At 39.0% G+C, this 16,213-nt stretch overlaps 1 long non-coding RNA gene and 1 pseudogene across 2 annotated transcripts; one reads left to right on the forward strand and one right to left on the reverse strand.

Moving 5' to 3' along the window:
- Positions 1-100: 100 nt before the first annotated feature.
- Positions 101-6,491, forward strand: LOC125721132 (uncharacterized). Of its 2 annotated transcripts, none has more exons than XR_007385696.1 (4): positions 101-293; positions 399-482; positions 4,400-4,486; positions 5,388-5,486. It is a non-coding gene; the product is annotated as an uncharacterized LOC125721132 (long non-coding RNA). The 2 variants fall into 2 exon arrangements; XR_007385694.1 differs by lacking the exon at positions 4,400-4,486 and adding an exon at positions 6,392-6,491 and having other exon boundaries at positions 131-293; positions 5,388-5,554.
- On the reverse strand, positions 2,979-15,582 carry LOC125721107 (guanylate-binding protein 1-like; annotated as a pseudogene).
- Between the last annotated feature and the right edge of the window lie 631 nt (positions 15,583-16,213).

Raw genomic sequence — 16,213 nt, forward strand, 5'->3', positions numbered from 1 at the left:
AGTCATTGGTAGACGGCGCTGTACTTCATAAAGTTATGACGTTTATATACATAGCCTTCCCCTTGCAACCGGTTCTTATTTGTCGACTCAGCAAGCGTTATTTTATTACCCAAACCAGGGGGAATTCCAGAGAGCGGGTTTAGCCGAGAGAGTCTGACTGCAGTACGTGTACTCTCAGCTACTTACGCTGTGTACCTCTGACGTCACGTTCACGCTTTGCCACAAGGGGAAATGTATCCGTGGAATTGCTTCCTGATTGCGATATGACATTATATTCTTAATGAAGTTAACAGGTATACACAATTGAAATGCTGCTAAATAGGCTGGGACTTACAGATGGAGGTCAAATAAGTGACAATTGTATGCCATACTATTTAATAATTGTTTCAAATACACAGATAGACCGGTGTTCTATCGACCAATACTACCTACCGAGACGTGCTACCGAGCCTTTCTGCGCATGTGCAGTTCCACCGTCTCGGGTGAGTAATATTTTTAAAACTCTTTAAATTGTTACTTTTAACTTATACACATGCACTTTTGTGCATCTACAATCTGTCTTCAGTGGTTGGGGTTGGGTTTAGAGTTACGCTTACGAAAAAGAAGTATATTTAAGTGTACTATATGTATACTATAAGTATACTCTCAGTAAACTTCTTATGTACTTAACAGAGATATACTAAACAAAGTCTCACTTAAGTATACCTGGCTTAAACTGACATTGAGAAAAGTCTAGCTTATGTGTAAAATGTATTTTATCTTTAATTTTGGCATTCAAAACAATATTTGTTCATTTTGAGTGACTAAGAAAAAACTATCTCTAAGAAGTTTTGCAAATTGTTATTAGTGTAATCTACATGTACTGATATCGCTACTGTGCTGTTTGTAGCAATTTCAGGTATAAAATTACAAATAACTAATATTATTAAATAAATACACTTATATATTATATACTATATTATATATATATATCTGCGATGGGCTGGCCCCCCATCCTGGGTTGTTCCCTGCCTCGTGCCCATTGATTCCGGGATAGGCTCCGGACCCCCCGCGACCCAGTAGGATAAGCGGTTTGGAAAATGGATGGATGGATGGATGGATATATATATATATATATATATATATATATATATATATATATATATATATATATATATATATATATATATATATACTTTAATAAACTAAAAGTGGGCCAATTTAGTCTCAAGAAGTGTACTTAATAAAATGAACTTTAAGTTTACTTTTTTTTTAGTAAGGGTAGGGGTCAGGGTTAGGAGTTGGGGTTAGGGGTTAAGGTTAGCTTGTCAGACTCGGCTATCGATTAGCGCTGCAGTAGCCTAACTCGACAAAGCAGCTCAACTCATCAGAACACCGGACACCTGTTAGGTATTGGTACAGACATTCCTAACACATGCCAGGTATGTGAGCTAAAATTTAAAGTATATATTTTTAAAATAATAATTAAATAATTAATTGAATAATTAATAATTTAAATAAACTGACTATATGTAGCTGATGTCTTGCCCGGCTCGTCCGCTCCTCGTGTGTGCCACGCCCCCTGATTACCCACGTGTGCTTCCCTGATCGTCTCCAGCTTTGTCCGCTTCCTTTGATTAGTCTTTGTGTATTTAAGTCCTGGTCTGACCTGTTCCCCTTGTCCGTCATTGTGGATCTACTGTTGTGTCGATGTTCCCTGTGTTCCGTTCCCAGAATAAACCCCAGTTTTTCCCGATTTCGCCTGGTCTGCCTAATATTTGGCCACCTACCCACACGATCGCCTGTCCGCCCATCCATGATCGTGACAGCTGAAGTTCCAGTTTTTAGGAAAACCGGACAAACTGAAGTTTGTTCTATTCAGTGATGCATCACTGGGTAACTTACCGATGGAAGCACAGAAGATGGGCCCGTCATGCTCTTGGGCAGAGATGGAAAGTTGCCTCCAGTGCATTTTAAGGGTTGTTTGTAGTAGCCTTGCTGGAGAATTTTATTACTGCAGTGGTTATTACAAACTGCGCATGTGCGGTGGAGGGTTGGTTAGTTAGTGGAGAATTCATATGACAATTGCAGTAAGTGAGCTACAGTAAAGTTAGTTATTTCAAAAACAGTTTGTTTATTGAGTCAACAAATAACTGTGCATTTTAACCTTGATACTAGGGGTGGGCAACCCTGATCCTGGAGTGCTGGTGTCCAGCAGGTTTTCCATCCTACCTGGTTTCTGAGGAACCACACCTGATCTCAGGCAGATAGTAACTCATCAGGTAGGATAGAAAACATGCTGGATACCGGTACTCCAGGATCAGGGCTACCTACCACTGCTTTATACCACAAATACATATTAGCATACCAGTTATGTCAATCCCTATATGTACTATACAATGATATATGTTTAAGAACACAAATTTACCATATTCACTAAGTATTATGGTAAAATGGGTGGTTTGATGGCAGAAAATGCTGTTTTACTTCATATAGCTTTCATCTCCCTTATATTGGAGTTCAGCATGCAAATGCATATTCAGAAGTCAGTTCCACTGTTTATCCTCCATCAAAAGTTCTGTCTATCTGCAAATTCCAAATCATGGGATGCTGGTAATCCTCTCCTGGGCTACCAATTTGGCATCTTCTGTTGTAAATCCGAAATCTATGTGCTTCACTGTGCATCATCACCAAAGTGATTTGTTTAACCAGTGGCCACCAAGTAGCTCATCTCATTAAACAAATGGTTATAATATCAGCATGTTGCCCAATATAGCTGTTCATGACTGTAAATTAAAACTTACAATCTGCACTGCAAGCATATTTTCATTGTTTCATTTCAAATTTATTGTGATGGTCTACAGAAACAAAATAATAATAAAAAAAAAATGTTTCACTGTCCATATACATACAGAATCTAATGAATTACGAGTATCACACTATGCTGATATACTTGTTTAAACAAACATAGTTTAAAGTTCAGTGAAGAAATTCTATTCTATTCTATAATCTTTTCTCCAAAGTCATTATTTGAAATTTGAAAGCTTCATTCCTTGGCCCTCATTTTCATTTATTTATTTCATACAGCCTTTCATTAGGAGATAGTACACCGATCACGGTCTTTGCTTTTGTTTTGCTCTTGGATCAAATGTCGTAGCTGATCAACCTCTCTCTGCATTTGTCTTGCATTTCTGTCAAAACCCTGCTGCAGCATGGCATTCTGCTCCTGCAACGCAACAAAGGGGTGACATGGTTGGTCACGATCTAACATTAAAGATCATCAACATAAAAGCAACCTTTTCATCACTGGTCCCACATCCTGAGTATTTCTTAATGGGGAAATAGGATACAAAGTCAGAATTATAATCAGATGATACCCTCAGCTTTTGCTGAAGAACTCGCTCATGTTCGGACTGCATATCTCTGTGTTCCCTCTCAATTTTTTCCATCAGCTGTCTATTATTTTCTTCTTGTGCTCTCTTCACATCCTCAATTCTTCTCTCCATAGCCACCATCTGTACTTCTGCAGCCTTTGCTTTCACCTCCAGCATCTTAGCATGGGCTTGTTGCTCTAGAATGGAGAACAATTGTCATGGCACCACAGTCTAGTCTTACATGCACCTACAGATACTTTAAGCATTATTCATCATCATTCAGTTTCCATTCTGAAAGTTAGAATTAATCATAATTTTTTTAGAACAGTTTATATAGCTGATGTTTCCTCTGAATAACGAAAATATTAAACATATATCACATATACATTTCATGCTATGTCTATCATATGGTGTACTCTGCATTAAAAAATTAAAAGAATATAAATACTATACTTGAACCACATCAAAATGCATCAACAGTCAGTATCCTGAATGAAGTAAATGATAGTGTTTCAGACTGTAACAGATTGGGCGTGAATCCTTTTATATACTCTCTATGTATTATGACAGCCGGCAAACAAAATTTACTATAAATTATCACTGGAACTTCACAGCCCACATATAATATTATGGTAACATCAAGAGCTGTTTAATGCCTCTCTCACCTTCTATACGCTTTTGATATTCAGAGAGACTTCTGTCTGCCACCAGTATCGTTCTGCCCAGTTCATTGCTTTTAGCCAGGTATTCTTTCAAAGCCTGTTCTGCCTGAAAAACCAACCTTGTTATGGACTGGCAATGTTCACAGGATCTACTTGCACAAGTCAAGCTATCATTAAAAAAAATGCATTTTCTAAATGCTAAAACATTATAGTTGGATTACATTTATTTATTATTAGTGCACACTTTAACAGAAATGTATATTTTTATATCTTCATATTAACGCTTACCTTACCCCTATTCGTAATATCAGTATAAATTCCAACTACAATGCAAATGCTTTCCAGTAAACAAGTGACATAATTAACACACATTTTTGTCCCAAGAAATCAGGTGTAATATGAGGAAATTAGGAGCGTGCACTGATACAACACATTGCTGCATCCACCACAAGACAATCAGCCATGCGGCAGGTAATACCTCAGCACCACACTAGTTCAAATGGAATTGAACAGATGTTATTCCGGTGGCTGGAGTGACAATCCTGCCACCAAACCCCAAATTTTTCCTGTAAGTTGGAGGACCTGCTTGCAGGACTGGATGTTGGGTAACATTGTACCCTGGGCAAAGCAATTGCAGGTTAAGGGCCTTGTTCAAGGGCCCAGTGAACTAGAATCAGTCCTGGCATTCACAGGATTTGAACCAGCCGCCTTCCGACTTCTGCACAGATCCCCAGCCTCAGAGTCACCCCTCCCTGTAATAAGCTAGCTGTCACACCCGGCTGGTCCAGTCCTCGTATGTGCCACGCCCCCTCATTTACCTCGTGTGAAACCCCGATTTTAACCAGCTGTTTCCAGTTTTACTTGTTTAGTCCTGTGTATTTAAGTCTGCGTCTGAATCAGTTTCCCCAGATCTCTCATTGATGTTCGTTGTTCTCTGTCCTATATTTCGTTATTTGGCAAAAGTTGCATAGTTATTCTACCTTGATGCCTCTGCCTTTTGTGTTTCTGTACCGAAAAATTACATTTTCCAGGTCTTCCTGGAAGTACTGATAACCGCCTGGTGTCAGGTAACAATCTGGCTTCAAATAAGCCCCTAGTTGCATCAGCAGATCAGTGCAGTGTTTCAGGGAGAGCTCCTCGTTCTCCTGACACTTCCTATCATATTCATTTCTTACAAGATCCTGTTGACACAAGAAACAAAAATCCACAAAAAAACATTAGATGCTTTTAAATATTCAAAGCCACATACAGAAAAACTTTGATATTTGGAGACTAAGTAGAGTGTTTCTAATAGTTTCTAATAATAATAATAATAGTAAAAATAACACATTCAATGCTTCCATTTCATAAACATCAGCTTTATTTATCCTAGGTTTAAGTGAATCAAGGAAAGTGAATGAAGTATATTTAAGGTGCCTACGAACCATGAGTTGTGTTTGGAAACACTGATCATCATCTTTGAATGAGCGATCAAGGAAGAGCTGCAGCGCCTCCTTCAGGCAGATTTCATGGACATTGGAAAGCTCCTCCTGTGTCTCGGTGTGTAACACTACCCTCCCGCTCAGCAGCCGCTTGTAGAGGCTGTGTGCCTCCTCAACTGCTTTTGAGTTTTCCATCTGAGCTAGAGCTACCACTGCATTCTCCAGACAAGGAACCTTCCCGCTTTTTATGGTATCCACATACGTCATCACCAGCTTAGCCAGCACTGAGACACATTGCATCATGAAATGGAGAGAACCAAAGAGATGACATTTTGTGAGAGAGGCATAGAACAGGTCAGTTAACCTGGACAGGGTTCTGTGTAGTGGTGTAACAGACTGTAGTTCATACATAATCCATACAGTTACGTTTTACATTAACTGCTCTTTCATAATGTTTGTTCTGCGAATGCATTATAAATTCAGTGCACCTTCATAGTACATTTGTAGAATATTCATAAGCAGCATGTAAGTATGATAATGCAATTATGTTTCTTATTATAATGTGTGATTTATGATGTATAATAAAGTAAAATAGGTATATTTACATGCTGCTTATGAATGTTCTATCAATGTTCTAGGGACCTTGAACTTATCCCAGGCATCACAGTGCCCAATTGGCAGGACGCTAGACCATCAGAGAGTACCTAAACAATTATACACTATTAACTGAACTAAACACACCAGTTAGCCTAACTTTGCATAAATAATTCAACAGTTATTTTTGTGAGGACTTTGAACTTACATCTCCCGGTGACTTTAATTCCTCCTTTGATGGTTTTCACCTGGGAATTTCCAAGCACATAACTGCAGAACTCTGTAGCTTGCTTAACAAACTTTTTTTCCAGGTCAGAATCACTCAGCTGATCAATAATCTTAAGCTTTTCCTTGTGGACAGGCATATCGAAGACGAAGCACTTTCGACGGGGAAAGTACTTCCGAATACATTCTCGGGCACTGTTGCTGGAGGTAACATTTATATGGCAGCCTTTATGGGAAAAAAATAAATGAGAAACATATATTTGAAATGATTAAAATAGAAGAGTTTCTGTTCCAGGAGCCGCAGATAAGTATCTGAAGATTGCACATTTTTATACCACAACTTACAACAAATTTACTAAGAAAATTAAGCAATAACATACTCGTCCTCATGCGGTTGTATTCCAATATATCACAGCTGTGATTCGGTCACAGGCAAAAACCGCAGGCAGAGTGTCGAAGATAATCACAGCCGTGATATACCGGAGTAGGGCTGTTGCGATTAGTCGATGACATTGAAAATGCGTTTGACATCAATATCAATTTTAAACAGATGTATCATTTGAAGAAATTATTTTTATGAAATGATCATAATGAATTCTAAAATGCTTCAGTTCATTATAACGAATGTTTTCCTTTAATATTCCTATGTAATTATGAGAGTTTAAATTGCAGCTTATTCACACTCTGCAAAGTTCTGCAGGGCAGTAGCGCTATGCCCGAGCACCTGAAAACACATCGGCGCTATTCTAGACCACCAGAATAAGCAAAAACCACCATAAGTGTTGTTAATGTTTATTAAATTACCATTAGTACGGAGAGCATTTCAATATAACAAAATTTATAGCGAGTGATCAAGACTATAAAAGCTGTATTTTGTTTAGGCTAAATGGGCTGTATGGGAGGTATTTTCTTCAAAAAATAAAATGAAAATGATAAAAAGAAAATATAATCTCCACTTTGGCACAAGTCTGTGCGCAAAAATTAAAATTAAAATGAAATAGCACAATTTTCCAATCATTAAAAAAATCAAATTAAAAAACCTTTTTGTCTTTTCATTTTCCAATTTGACGTTTCATTTTCAAGTTCACTACATGGAAATATATGTTAATACATCCCGGAAGCAATGGGCATGAGGCAGGGAACAACCCAGGATGGGGGGCCAGCCCATCGCAGGTCACACTCACACACCATTCACTCTGACACGCACACCTTCGGGCAATTTAGCAAGTCCAATTAGCCTCATCATGCTTTTGGACTGTGGGGGGAACCCGGAGTACGCGGAGGAAACCCCACGACGACATGGGGAGAACATGCAAACTCCACACACATGTGACCCAGGTGGAGAATCGAACCTGGGACCCAGAGGTGTGAGGCAACAGTGCTAACCACTGCACCACCATGCTGGCCCAGGACAGAATCATTCCTGTACAAATAGGTATGGTAAGGTTTTTCTTATAATTAACACTGTCTGAGATTGTGATATATTGTAAATATCATGAGCAAATTCATATTGTAATATTTACGTCTGGTTTCTAACCTTAAGATTCCAAAACATTCTTAACAAGAATGTTAACTAAAACTGAGTAATGATTCTAAAAAAAACAAATCATTGTTCCATTCATGTGTACTATAGACTTCATGGAGTAAACAGTGAATGGCAGTGTTATGCACTTACCAGGCTTCAGCTTGAGGGAGTTCTCCAAATATCCATCAGCAGTTATGGGTTTCCCATTAGCCTCAAGCTCCAGGGTAAAATCTCTTACTGCCCAGATAAAGGAGGGGAAGAAGCGGACAAACTCAGCTGAAGCACCAGCTTCATCCTCATCACTGGACTTTACCTTGATGTGTTTTGTCAGCTCAGTCACATATCTGTTAGATGCCGCAGTTGAGGAAGAAAATCTAGAAAATCTATTTTCAGTGGTGAGAGATGGCAAGGTCAGCATGTTGAGCGGAGAAACCTAGTAGATTCAGGTAACAATTCTATTAGATTGAGCAAGAAAGTGACAGACAAAGGAAGCAGAAGCATCAAACTACAGCATGTTTCTCAAATACAAGAATATCAAAGTCAGTGCAGGGAAACTACAAGTATGTGATCATCAGAAGACCAAATTATCTACTGCCCATGTCCACTTTGTGCCTTGATGTGAAAATGGAACACCATTGACCATTGAAACTATTTTCATAAGGATATTTTTTTACCACAAATAGATCCTTGGCATGTTTAATTAGCAACAATTATATAATTTGCAGAGATTAAGAAAATATTTATTATGGTTAATCTATCCACCAATCCACTGTCTACCAACCCTTCAGTGATTTTGAAGATAGTGGCGAATGGATGTTGTATAACCAACAGATGGCAGCCAAGTCCTGATCGAAGCATTAAGTTTAGAGTCATTTGTGTATTTCTGTCCAGGACAGTAAAAACAAATTCCCTGCTTTAGACTGTGGATTTGTTTCTTGTTATGATGATTATTTATTCCTCAGTTAGTCAGTGGGAAAAATACTTCTAGGGAGTACCAGAACCTGAAATAGTAGTAGGTTCTGCATCAGACATCATAATTACTTTTCAGCTCTGCATGCAGTATTCCTGGAATAGAAACTGGAAATGTTCAGGTTGGTAGGATACTGTAGATTCATCACAGCAGCATTGTTGATGGTACCAATGCTGTTGTAGATGAAGGTACTGCTTAGTAACACAGCCAGGGAAAAAATCCAGTGGTCATTTGTCTCGTCCCCCTGTTACAATAAAGACAATTCTTTTTAAACCTTAGCTCGAGCAATTGTCAAATGTTGGGTGATGGGCTTTTGCAAAAAGTTCTTTTGCATCATTAATAATATCAACCAAATAACTTATATTTTTTATAATGGTGTTAAACACATAACTCAAATTTAACTTGTTACTCTATGTGAAATTCTATCTTATCGCTAATTATGACACTGTAAAAGTAGAATAAACTCTTGAAAATCTTTGATGAAACAAATCTCTATAAATGCAGCCATTAAGCTTATAGTAGTGACATGTTGTCCTGGCGAACCTGGAGCCTATCTGAGGACCTACACACTATGAACACAAAATTTGGGGAGAAAACCAGAGTAACTGCAGGAGACCTACAGGAAGAAGGGAAAACTGGTGGCGAGAGAGCAGAGTTCTAACGTGTCCTCCTAGGAGTTTGAAATGATCATTTTATGATTAAAGAATGTCTACATGGGCAAGGTATACGTTTAATTAATTTTGTCGCGTATGTAAAGATTTTGAAGACAGAAAAAATCCTTGAATTTGCTCATTAACTGTAGATTCCTTGTATTTTATATATCAATTGATAAATGATAAATATTAATTAGTATCTATATGGCCAGGTATGTTTCTTTAATTTTGTAGCGTGTGTGAAGATTTTTAAGATAGATGAAATCCTTGAATTGGCTGTGGTTTTTTGTATTTTATATATCAATTGTTAAATGATTCCTTTGCAATTTCTTCAAGCATTACTGTACAGTACCTTCTCCACATCTCCCAGTCCTTCAGTGTCCAGCAAGACCAGTGTTTGTTCTTCTCTACCAGGAACAGAAACACACCACATCCAGATACCCTTTGTCTTAGACTGGATAGTGGAGCCCAGAGCAAATCCTGAAATATCAGGAACAGATTAGTGTGTCCTAAGCTGGGAGATGCAAATGTATCAGGAAAAACTTAATTAAATTTACAGAGAAATGCAGCGCGTACTGTACCTTTATTCTTCCCAGCCAATCAATTCATCAGGTAGGACTTGCCAGTGCGGTACATGCCCACTAAAGACACCACAACTACAGGGTTATGGAAGGAGCTTAAAATGTCTACTGCTTCCTGATTGACTTTGAGCTCATTATTTGTCGTGTTCTCAATTAGACAAATAGGTTCCAACATTTTCCCTGTGCTGGAGAAGACCTATAGCCACAGACCAGTAAAGTGAGGTTAGATCAAGTGATTCAAATAACTGCTTCTTTAACTAAGCATTACAGGCAGGATGTGTGTATAAATAAGTCTATGAATAAGTTTCAATTGTCAAATGTTTGGCGATGGGCAAGTTATTCCTAATTTTCAAATAACAGTTTTTTGTCAATATTTTCATACCAATCCATCCAAATAAAACTTATTTACAATAAGTATAATAGTGTAAAAACATGTCACTCGTATGCTTGTGTATGCATTTTGGTAAAATATGCAAAGTAATTATATGAAACCATCAGTATGTTAAGCTTACAGATACCTTTTCTTGTCTTCCATACTTTGAGAGCCCCAGACGTGACGGCAAGCTTCCTGAGGGGTCGCTGCTGACCCTGGGGGCGTATTGTCGCAAGACCTCCCGAGAAGCATTTGCCTGATACCTCCACCTGTAGCCAGACACCTGATTAAAATCCATAATGGATCCTGCGGATACCTTCTCCACAAACTTTTCAAGCAGAATTACAAGTTCTAGGGAAAGACAAAAAGAAATTTGCAAAACTCAGTGCGAAAGTCATAATCTATTCAGATTTATGACTAAAATCTAAAGAGGCCATCTGCATATTCACAATGCTATACAGACAATTCTGTTGAGGTAAAGTGTACAGATAACATTAATTCATCCATTAACTTCACTGACCTCTCTCACTTGCATAGTGACCATCAGGAAGAGCCTTTTGTTTGCTTCTGTACAGAAAATTCCTCATTCACATTGACCGTCTGTTATCATTAAGGTAACGGCTAATAATTAAACTATAACATGGAAGTGGGAGCTAGACAGCAAATGTTATAAGTCTTGCCTATCTGAAACTTTAATAGACAGTGTACATTTAACAGGATAACACAATTATTTGTGCTGGTTTTTTGCTTGTCTTAAAGTCCCAGATTAAACCAGAGGAAAGTCAACCAGTAGATAGAAACAGTCTCAGTCTATCCTACCAAGTCCAAAAACAAGATCAAGAAGGGCTTCTCCCCTGGTAGGGGTATTAACAAACTGAGTAAAGAAACAATCCTGTATTAATTCCACCATCTCACAGAGGAGCCAGAGACTGTGTCCCACTGTATCCCGGGTGAATTAAAATCATCCATAACCACCACATCATTTTTATTACTCATAATCCTGATATCGTCATATAACATTCTGCTTTCCTCTGCAGCTACATTAAATGCTCTATAACAAACAGTGACAATTAGGTCATTAGAGTTTTTAGCATCTAGTTTTATATATACAGCTCCTGTACTTTTATTTTTATCAATGAGCTCCCTTGCCTGCAAGTTTTCTTTTACATATACTGCAACACCACCTCCCTTCTGGCCTATCTGGTCCCTACAGAACAACGTATTACCGCCCATATTACATTTTTCACCATCATTGTCAGTTATTCATGTTTCAGTTATTCCTATAATGTCATAAGTGTTTGATGAAATTAAAGCCTCTAAATTATGAATTTTGTTTCTAATACTCCTAGCATTTAAATACAGACCACAAAAGGTAGGCCGTTTACAGTGCCCACTTTTAATATTTATTGGGGCTTTCCGTCTCCCCCTACCTATACTCATAACTAACCTCCCTGCCCCCCCAGTCCAGGAAGTATTCCAGAGAATACCACTGTAGAAGCTGCAGGCACAGGAACCACGGGGGGCAAAGCTGCAGGCAGAGCAACCACGGGGGGGGGGGGGGGCGGAGTAGGGGTCTGTGCCCGGTAGCGGGCCCCAAATACTGTTGATGAATCCCCTTCAGGGTGGCATGCTGGTGCAGTGGTTAACACTGCTGCCTCACAGCAAAAATGTCCTGGGTTGCGTCCCGGATCCTCTCTGTGTGGAGTTTGCATGCTCTCCCCATTTCCGCAGGGGGTTCTGGTTTTCTCCCACGGTCCAAAAGTATGCAGGGCAGGTTGATTGGCGAGTCTAAATTGGCCTTGTGGTTGTGTGTGTGTGCACCCTGCAGTGTGTTGGTTCCTGCCTGTGCCCATTGTTCCCAGGATAGGCTCCGCTGGGATTGAGCGGTTACGGTGATGGATGGATGGATGGATGGATGGATGGATGGATGGATGGATGGATGGATGGATGGATGGAAACCCCTCCAAAGAGCAAGCGCACAAAGATTTTTTTTTCAGTTGCAATATTTTTGAAACAGTAAATATCAAACTTTATGACTGGCCCTTACATTGAATTTTGTCAAATCTGGCAACATTCTGCCTGATTTGAACTGAATTTCTGCCATAACTGATTAATGCACCGAAAATAAGCAGAAACAAAAAAAAGGAACACTGTTGTCAAATGACACTATTTCAAACTATTTACTTTCCTCTGGGCTTTGTTCATTGTCTTTTTTTAGCTCTCTTATTGCCACTCCTTGTAGCAGTTTCTGCCTATGACAAAGCAGTATGACACTTTGCGCAATGTGCAATACACCAGAGTGACATAAAACAGCAAACTTAATAAATAATAACATTTCAATAAAACCTTTTTCTGTCCACCATCTCACTGTTCTTAATGCAAACCAGCTTCAGGAGTGAGTACTGTAGTGCCCCTAGTAATTGTTGGGGATACGTTCCTAACCAGGAAAAGGTAATACTTAAACTAAAAGGAATGCAACTGGGAACAGGGCAAACAGCAGGAGTAGAACTAGCACTAGATTTGCCAAATTATTTGTGTAAATTCCATCGACCTAACACCTACTAGCAGCCCTGCTGAGATTTTCGCAGGCCATTGTCCTCCTGCTTTTGTTGTGCAAACACACCCATTACCTGAGAGGCCTGGGACATTTGCATTTTTTACTCAGAGTAGCTGAAATGTCAAACACTGAAAGCACTGTTACATCAGTGCTACAATGTTTTCTGATATGTACTATACAGGCCAATATCAGGTAGAAAAAGCAAATACACTCATGACTCTCTCTATCTCTGCTGTTACAGTGTGGTGTAAATGTGTTGGACCAAATGGCGCGCATGTATTCCATAAGAGCAGCAACATGCAGGTGGCCAGTAGCTGTATTTTAAAACATGCTGGACCTGGTGGTGGCAAATCCCTACGTTCTGTACAAGGCATGTACAGGATGGGAAGGCAAAAGAAGATTCTTTTTGAGTCTTCTAGCCAAGGAACTCCATTGCCGATTTATGCAACAAAAGGCAATGGGGACAGAGAGGAAGGCTGCTGCTGTGCCAGGACTTGTATGGACAACTCAGGTACAGGAGAACTGCAACAGAAATCGTAGCATGTTTACCTGTGCAAAGTGTTACAAACTCACTTGCGCAAAATGCAGGGATGATGGTCACTGGGTCTGCAAACACTGCAAAGTTTGAAACACTCAATTTTTTTATAAATAAAACAGACTTGTGTTTCCATATATTTTGTGAATGTGTGTCTTTCATATTTGCAGGTCAGTCAGCGTGTGGGATATTTTGTATAGATATGGCAGACTTTTGTGAAGGTTTCCATGTCACACACAGAGGTTTGGTCTGCCTTGTATTTGAGCTACTCTGAGTAAAAAATGCAAATGTACCAGGCCTCACAGGTAATGGGTGTGTTTGCACAACAAAAGCAGGAGGAGAACGGAGCTGAAGACCTGCGAAAATCACAGCAGGGGTGACAAACACCTTGGGACTCTCAGCAGAAAATAAAAACTCGGTAAATCTAATGCTAGGGAACAACCACAACTGTAGATAACAGGTACAGATAACAGATTCAGGGTAGCAGCTTCACACAGTAATATCATCACAAGCTCAGACCGCTACGAACCTAACAAACACAATGACTCAGTAAGGAACAGAATGAGGACGAGCACTTAAATACATAGATAACAAGGACTAACAAATGGCAGGTGTGGACCATCACAGAAATTAGAGCGTGTTAGTCTCTGAACTGCACACTAACCCGTCGAACTACACAGCAGCACAGGAAACAGAGATATATTAGGGCTGAAGATTACAAGAGGAAAGGAGAAACAGGATGATCAGTGACACCTGTTGGTCAAAATGGAACACGTCAGACAGGGTCAGATGGGCGCTGACCCTGATACCATGCGATCGACACCAATGAATTGGACACTTATAGCACTTAGTAACAGCATAACAGGACAGCTGAGAACAGTATAACAGGACAGCTGAGAAAAGTGTCCAAGGCAGAATAAAGTTTTAACAGCTATTTACCCTTAATCTTAAATCATTATCAGTAGGAGAATCAATATAATTTGAAGTATTTTATTACATTTTTTTATGTTTCTGGGAAATGTTCAGGAAGTTGGTGAAGTTTCTGATAAAGATCATGTCCTGAGTATGACAAGTATCCAAGTATGCCTGGTGAATGACGTCAGGTCATAACAACAACAACTTCCTTTTTGAACTTTTTATTAGCTGTATTGAAACACACCATTATATATATATACATAGATTAGTGTTTTCCCCATAGAAATGATTGGAGAGTCCCCACAAAGACATAATTTCAAGTGTGTGTGTGTGTGTAAAAACACCAATAACATCTGATATAAGATACAGTCACATTTCAAGACAAGTACATTAAATTTGTTACTTCAACCAAGGACACCATAAGGGGGGGGGGCAAGTTAGGATGATTCCAAGGGCCTCGGATTTGGAAAGTAACTGAATTGGTCTGGACTGGGGGCCCCAATATGATATGCCTTCATGGGGCGCAAAATCTGTAGCAACGCAACCATGGCTAAATATGAATTATTTATTATTATTATTATTATTATTATTATCTAATCTAGGCCCATGAGACAGTATGTTAACATGATACGGCAGAACATGCCTTATTTTCAACCGGAACAGTCAAATGTAGAATATGAGATTCAAGACAAGTACATTAAATTTGTTACTTCAACCAAGGACACCATAAGGTGGGGGCAAGTTAAGACGATTCCAAGGGCCTCAGAGTGGCAGGGGGCCTAGAAAATTTGGAAAATAACTGAATTGGTCTGGACTGGGGGCCGAACATGCCTTATTTTCAACCGGAACAGTCAAATGTAGAATATGACATAGTGTTTGAATGTTGGAAAATCAAAGGCTGCAGCAGTTCGTATCTCTTTCACAGAATAGACGAAAACTAAAATTATTTTGTTTTTAATGACACGTATATCTAACTAGACTTTACCAGTGAGCTAGTTGTCCAGTGAGTGTTATCAACTATTAACATAAGAGAAAATTATAATGAAAAGAAAAATCAAGTTTCTTGCAGTAATCGTGGCAAATATGTCTAGTCATGGATTTCAACCTGTTAGCCAGTTTGTATGTATTTTTATAGTTATGACCTTTTCGGGAAAAAAACAATATGAGAAAAATTCTTTCTCCTCTTACCTTTCAAGACGAAATTCAAACAGCTGAACCTGAGACTCAGTTACTCTTTTCCTCCCTTCCTTACTTTCAGTTTGTACCTGTGACTGACTCCTCCTCACAGCGTGTGATTGGCTGCAGCGCACACTTCCAGTCAAGTCATTGGATGCTCTGCCACAAGGGGAAATGTATCCCTGGAATTGCGTTTTCATTGTGATATGAAATTATATTCTTAATAATGTTAATAATTTCCCCTTAATAATGTTAGCATATGTGCACAATTGAAATGCTGCTAAACAGGCTGCAACTTACAGATGGCGGTCAAATAAATGACAATTGTATTCTTGACTATTTAATAATTGCTTCAAATAGACCTGATGCTACTGTAGTTATGTACTGGTAGAGACCCTGACACACACCAGATGCGTAAGTGTTGGCAACTGTTATATGCTCTCAATATAACTTATAGTTTGGCACGTATCACATCAATATATTAGCTCTCACAAAACACAACCGTACGCTTATTGCCACACTATTACACTGGTCTTATTCATACATGAACAATGCAACACATTTCGGCATAGGAAAGTGTCCCCTACTGGTGTGGAGTAGTAAGCAATAAAATGCCAATACTGTACATCACAGCAAATCTGAACATGGCTGGACTTGAGCATGACAAATTCAT

This window comes from Brienomyrus brachyistius, unplaced genomic scaffold, assembly GCF_023856365.1.
Source record: "Brienomyrus brachyistius isolate T26 unplaced genomic scaffold, BBRACH_0.4 scaffold32, whole genome shotgun sequence".
NCBI lineage: Eukaryota > Metazoa > Chordata > Actinopteri > Osteoglossiformes > Mormyridae > Brienomyrus > Brienomyrus brachyistius.